Genomic DNA, 6,923 nt, shown 5'->3' with positions numbered 1-6,923 from the left:
CACAGAGAGTAAGCTGAGACTTGGCATAGTGGAATTAAACCTGTACTCTCTAAATAAACAAAAGTAATCAAGATGGGAAAATATGTAAATAAAGTACAGAATTGAGTACTGTCAACAGAATAACAAGAGAAATGCTGACTTTGTTCTTGGTAATGAAGACAAGGACTAATGTTTACATTTAGTCCAACACAGAAAGGGAAGCTAATCAAAGAAGTCATGACATTGCCTGGTAAATGACTAAGGCAGCCAGCTTGGGATGCAGCATTTTTGATGGATTAGACAGAAACTAAACACGCAGCAGGCTGGCCAGCAAAAAGAAGACCACAGTAATTGGCAACCAAAATCACATTTTCTGTTTAGTCAGATTTGAATTATTTTCTCTGTGAGAAGGAAAATGGCAATGATAAATATAGGCTCATCCTTTTTTCAATTATGACTCCAAATTAGGCTAACAGGAAGCAAAATTTGCTACCGACTCCAGTGGGAGTTAAACGCGCAGTACATTGCGGGCAATGAGCTCCTGAAATTTGGGGTCGGTTCTCCAGGTATCATCAGATTCAGAATCTTTAAAAACTATATCATCTTGGTCCCTCTCTAATGCAGATGCAACTTTGCCAATGAGTTCAAAATAAAAATAAATAAAATTTGCAATAAGCTTGCTCCTTGCCAGAATATTAAAGAAAACCCAATTTAGGACAATGGTGATCAGCTGTGACTCTCATATTGCTGGCAGCCATTTAACTGCAACTCCAGCACTGGAGTTGCATGCCTGGCAAGCGGGCAGTAGCAGCTTGAGAGCTGCTGAATGTTCTCAGTTCTCAGCTATGTAGAGAAGCCTGTAAATGGCCGCTGGTACTCAAACTATCTGCTTCTGTAGCCCAGCTGAATTTTGCCCTATAAGGAAGTTCCGGGATCACAAGAACGGCACTTTCACCTTTCACCTATGAACTCCCCGGGAAGTTCCTCCTCTCCTTGTCTCTCTGAGTTTTGTGGCTTTTGGCCACATGAAGATTTTGGTGTTAGGAAGACTAGCCAACCTTGATATAGGACATTTTATGGCTCTGAATAAATTTTGAGCTAAATGGTAGCTGAAAAAGCTGCTGAGGTATCACTCCCTGGTTTAGAACTAGATCAATGAAGCATCTGTATGTACAGGTCAATATTACACATGAATGTATACAGTACCAGAAGGCAATAAGATGATGCAGAATCATCTTTGTTAGGGTTGTTCTGCTTTGCAAGCAGCAGGAGAGGAGCCTTAGAAGACACCATATACAGCATGTGCCTACAGCTCCTCCTTGTGATATTACTGTACAGGCCTGAGAAGCAAAGGACTATGCTGATGCAATGTGAAGACTATTTATGCCCTACACAGGTGATATACATCAACTTGACTGCAGTAACAACAGCTCTACAATCAGACATGAAGCATTTTTAATCTTCTACATACAGCTGTCCTGCACATATAAAAAGCTGGGCACTGGATTTTGTTGGGCATCTTCAGGATTTAGATGCATTTGACTCAGCTGTAGCGCTAACAGTAAAAATATGATAAAATATTCAGTCTGCCTGACAACGCAAACCAGCCCCATTTTATTTCCCTTTGGTCATACCTAGCTATTCTCAATAGCTAGTGCTTTGGGATTTATCTCTTTTAATATGTAGGAGTCTTCTACTGAAAGATTTTTAAAGGAGCCTGACATTCAGAGCTGTTCAGTATATTTATGATTTACCCAGAAACTGTATTAAGACTAATAAATTAAATCTCTTATAAAGAATTAATTTGAGTTCTTAAAGGTTAGAATAAAATTTCAGAAACAAGATTCCAGAGTTAAAACAGATACGGAATAGTAAGAAACAGGCTCTTTGGCTCATTTTGCAGTTGCAAAATTAAGCAATTTTATGCAAGCTGTTTATAAGGCACAGATTTCTAACACTTTCTACAGTGAACAGCAATCCCTGCAGACCCACGTATTAGTGGTTCTCCTTACTACATATCATGTGTTTTAATAAACTGTTAATATTAAGTGTAATTGTGTTACACTTTTAAAATCTTAAATTAAAAATAAACCTTCATACTGCTGTTGGTGTAATCAAACTCTGGGGGACTTTGTAATTAATATGTGAAGATTTGAAGAAGAATTACTCTGGTCTGCCTTGGAGATGGGTACATCAGCCATCCCAGTACAAATGCTTCCTGTAACTTCTGTCTAAAATTGGGTTATTTTAGCAAGAGTAAACTGAAGAAGCCCATTTCACTATAAAGCAGATCTGCATTAGGAAATCTGCAGCTATTCTGACTACATCATCATAGACAAGAATAGCCTGATGTTATACTTAGACCGATGTTGTAAATATGCAAAGCACTCCAGTCATGTTGTCCCTGGGTTAGGGCCATACTGAAACAGTAAGTGGAACAAGCATGGAGAGGGTATCTGTGCAATCTCTTCTTGCTGCAGATGAACCAGAACTGTGTGATGAAGCTACCTCTATTATTTCTGCACAGACCTCAACAGTTCGGGTAATTTTGCATTTCTGAACTGACATTTGGCCTAATTTGTACCTACAGAGAATGTATTTGGAGACCTCTGAAGCAGTCTAAAGAATATTCCTAAAAAACTATCAATAATCACTTTCTTTACTCATTTGTTAATGATGTGAAGTGATATGGCAGGGAAGTATGCATGCATGCCATTAATTTTTGTTATTAATAGATGAGTGCCTATAATTACACCAAGTTATTCTAGAATCCTTCAGCTAACTGTTCATGGATTCTGCTATTACCACAGAAGTGCCAAACATATTAAAAATACACCACAAAAATAGCATCTGAAATACAACAGAATTGAATGGACTATGTTTATAGCTGGCAGATTAACAAAACTAAGGAACAAAGCTTCTGTAGGATGTTTTGAATTTCAGTGATGGCCTGTAGCTAATTCATGCTGTTTTCACATGAGAAACTGATGGCTGCTGAAATATTTTTCAATACAAGTTCAAATGAGGAAAAGAAATAACCCACCTCCTTTTGAAAAACTGTGCAGTTAGGCATAAACAAACTTGTTATGGTCTGGATTAAAGCCAAGTACATGCACAAGTACAAAGATACCTCCCTCATGAAGATTATTTGCTTCATGTATTTGAATGGACACATCCATTTATCCATTACTGTCAGTGTTGCACAGAAAGGAGTATGAATAAGCACTGGAAGACTGCAATATAAGATGCATAAACAGATTTTTCTAAACCACATTTTCATGAGAATTCCTTACTGTTTCATATGCTAAGAGAAAGGAATAAAGCTTATATATCCACCTCTCAGCAAAGCCTCTTTGACTCCTCAAAATCTTTTCCACTGTGGAAAAGTAATTAAACTTAATCTTTGGTTTTCTTCCCAGTGAAATAAGCATGACAGAATAGTTTTTCTTGCAATACTCCAAATCTAACAATTACATGAAGAGAAAAAATTTTAAAGTCATGTTGTTTCATTAGAAAATTAATTTTTTTAAAAACCTGCCATTCTAGTAATTATGTAAAATTTACATAAGGGCGTATATTTAAACACACACATTCTGATTTAAAGAACAGTGTATTTTCAATACTTACTCCCCCCCCTTTTTTTTTTCCTCCCTAACAGATTCCTCAAGGGCAACTGAACTGAGACAGTGACATTTCAGGAGATCTGTAGCAAAAATCATAAACTCATGTTTGAGAGCTTAGCTTGCGATATTTCTGACAATGCATTACATAAATACACTATGCCAAAACTGTTTGCAAATGCCATCCTGTGCCAAAAATGTTTGCAAATGTCACAGAGAACCATCCAATATGAAAAGGGCCCTCTCCTTAATCTAGAGTGATTACTTCTGCACAAAGGCCTCATCGACACGCTACAGAACACAAACAGTGCTTGACTGATGCTTGCTGTGCCCCACCGTGACTCTCATCAGTAGAAAACGAAAGCATGCAGTGACTTACAGGAATCGTTCTTTGTTTTTCTGCATCAGATATCTTGAAAAAAATACCATTTTCAATTTCACAGAGCATCAGAAAGACAATTTGCTGATAAGACAATGGGTGTTTGGGAACTGAAGAGAGAACACAGGTCTATTGCCCTGACTAAAAGGAGATACAGCTAACCTGTTAGGTCATGTTACTCAGACCCTGGCTCCTAAACAATAAATCCACTAAATCCTGCTCTCACTGGAGAGTGCTGCCTTTGTATATCAAATACACACTTAGTGGTCTGTGATTTCTTCCATTCATCCATGTTTTAGAAAGCCTTGGAATGAAAGTGGTTTTTTAGATGGTCTGGGTTGTTGGCAAATACCTTAATCAAGCTTTCCTTTTAATAGAATTCAAGCTGAAAATGGGAATTCAAAGACTTTCTCTTGAACATACACTCTATACACTCTGAATTTAAGCCACTGTTGTTGGTACTTGGAGTTATCTGTTATAAACCGTGTCTATCAGTTTCATGAATATGTAATATTTTTCTAAGTAGAGATTTGAACTTCTCGTGGAACTCCAGACTGAGTTTTGTCCAGGTCATGTCACCCAGGCCAGGCTAGTGTAGTTTTAAGTGATATATTTTGCCATGCAGACTGGTTAAAGTAAGTCAGAAATCCTTAAGTTCCTTTCAACACATCAAAGAAGTCAGAAGTAGAAATAACCTCGCCCTTTGTTGGAATAGTATGGCTTCAAAAACCTCTTAAAGTGCCATGGTTGCATGGTATGCAACTTCCAAATATATTATAAATACAATATAAGTATATTATAAATAAGAGATTATTTGGCTTGTTTTTTTCAGTTACATTAATCAGTTTCTATTCATTCTATGAACATATATTTAAATAAATACCTCCCTCTTCAGTTGTACATTTGAAATTCTAATTTAAAAAAATCACTAAAAGTGATCTGGGATATGAGAACTTCTCAATAAAGAAAGTCCACAATCCCATCCACTCAAAGCCCTCATGCTACACTACCTACCTGAAATCTGCTTTCAGCTGTATGGAGAATGTAACTTGGAAAATTTCTCTTCCTGGAAATGTTATGGGCTTTTCCAGTACTCTGCCATTCCAAAAAAAGAGATCAGATTTTGGAGCACTTGAGCTATCACTGTACACAGTGGAATAATACATCATCAAAAGGGGTCTCCTCGAAGGCATTGTTTTGAAGATCATGAATGGTTAACTAAGGGTTATGGATCCCAAAGCTCTCATATTCGTCTGTACTTGCACATAGATTGCTCTGACTGACCAGATGGCTTCTTACAAAACAACATGCTTATATGAATAGTTTCCAAAACACTTTCTGGTCGTACACTTATTTTCTGTAAAAGACCTGCAGATGGTTCCCTTCCCCTACCTGTAAGTTCTCCAAAATATATCTCCTGAACTAGCTGTTATGCAATCTTCAGCTACATATGCTGATATTTGACTGTGAATATCTAAAGCTGGCAATTTCTTAAAATAATCTCCAGAAAGAGAAACTTAACAAGCAATTATAGATCAGCTAGTTTAAGTGCAGCTGTAGAATAAATATTACAAACTGTTTTGCAGGATTTAGTAGGCCAAAAAGTAAGCTTTGAAAGACACAATTCCATTACAGGGAATTCATGTAGATTTGGGCAAGGGTGGTCTTGTTTAACCTGTATTCTTGGACAACATTAATGCCATGGCAGACAAGGGTAATTAAGTGGGTATCAATGCTTTAGGTTTATAATTGTCATGAAGTCTGGTATCAGATTCTACTAACCAGGAGGTAATGTAACTTAGTGGGCAGGAAACTGGCTCAAGAAGGGCAAATTTTATGAAAAGAACATTATTCAGATATATCAGAGGTATGTGTGGGGTGTACGTGTGACACATGAAGCCGTGAGGTACCTGGAACAGTCCTGAACAACCATGCAATAAATTGCTCTTACCATCCACATTTACCATTATGTATTCATTCTGGTAACTGTCACTATAGAGACAATTTAGTGTATTCTCACCTGCTGAAGAGTTTAAAAAAATTATACTGAGAAAAAAATTATCTTCATATAAAAAAAAATTATTCACTTTGATTTTTTTTGCCAGTCTGGTGCTCTTTGATGACTTGGATGCTACATAAAAATATGTATTAGGATGTAACATAATATTCTGTATGTTTGTGGACCTTTTATATTGAAAATTCTGTGCCCATTTTAAAACATATTAATATTTAGGACTTTGATTGAAAAGGCACAGAAAGATACAGCTTTGGTAGTTTAAAGCATGAGAGCTCCCACACGTTGGAAGGCAGACACCATTATACAGTAGGGACAGCAAAAACATTTAGCCATCTGCACTTGCTTACAATCCCAAAGTTTTAGCACATTCTCAACTATTGATTGTTTGAGTTGCAAACTCCTCTGTGCTCTCCTCCTCTGGAAAAGTCAGCTTCAGCAAAATAATGGGGCAAATTGTTATGGACAGAAAAGGTAACTAGGAAATAAAGTGTCCAGACATACCTAGTCTCATTTACTAGCGAATTTAGGAAAATACATAGAAAATAAAAACCTTTTTCATTAAATTAGGTATATTACTAGAGCAATTTTTTAAAAAGAATCCTACTCAAGTAATCATGCCAAAAACTGTTTTACATTGTAAAAAGAAGTAACTAGACAATTGCAAACAAGAGTACTACACTTAGCTTCCTTTACAAATCATGTATACTTGTGTATTGGGTTTGCGTGGCAAGGTTTTGGTAGCGGAGGGGCTACAGGAGTGGCTTCTGTGAGAAGCTGCTAGAAGCTTCCCCCATGTCCAACACAGCCAATGCCAGCTGGCTCCAAGATGGACCCACCGCTGGCCAAGGCTGAGACCATCAGCGACGGTGGTGATAACACCTCTGGGATAACAGATTTAAGAAGGGAAAAAACGTTGCAGCAGCACAGA

The sequence above is a fragment of the Harpia harpyja genome, chromosome 21 (assembly GCF_026419915.1).
Source record: "Harpia harpyja isolate bHarHar1 chromosome 21, bHarHar1 primary haplotype, whole genome shotgun sequence".
NCBI classification, from domain to species: Eukaryota; Metazoa; Chordata; class Aves; order Accipitriformes; family Accipitridae; genus Harpia; species Harpia harpyja.
Note: the sequence above shows the minus strand (reverse complement) of the source record.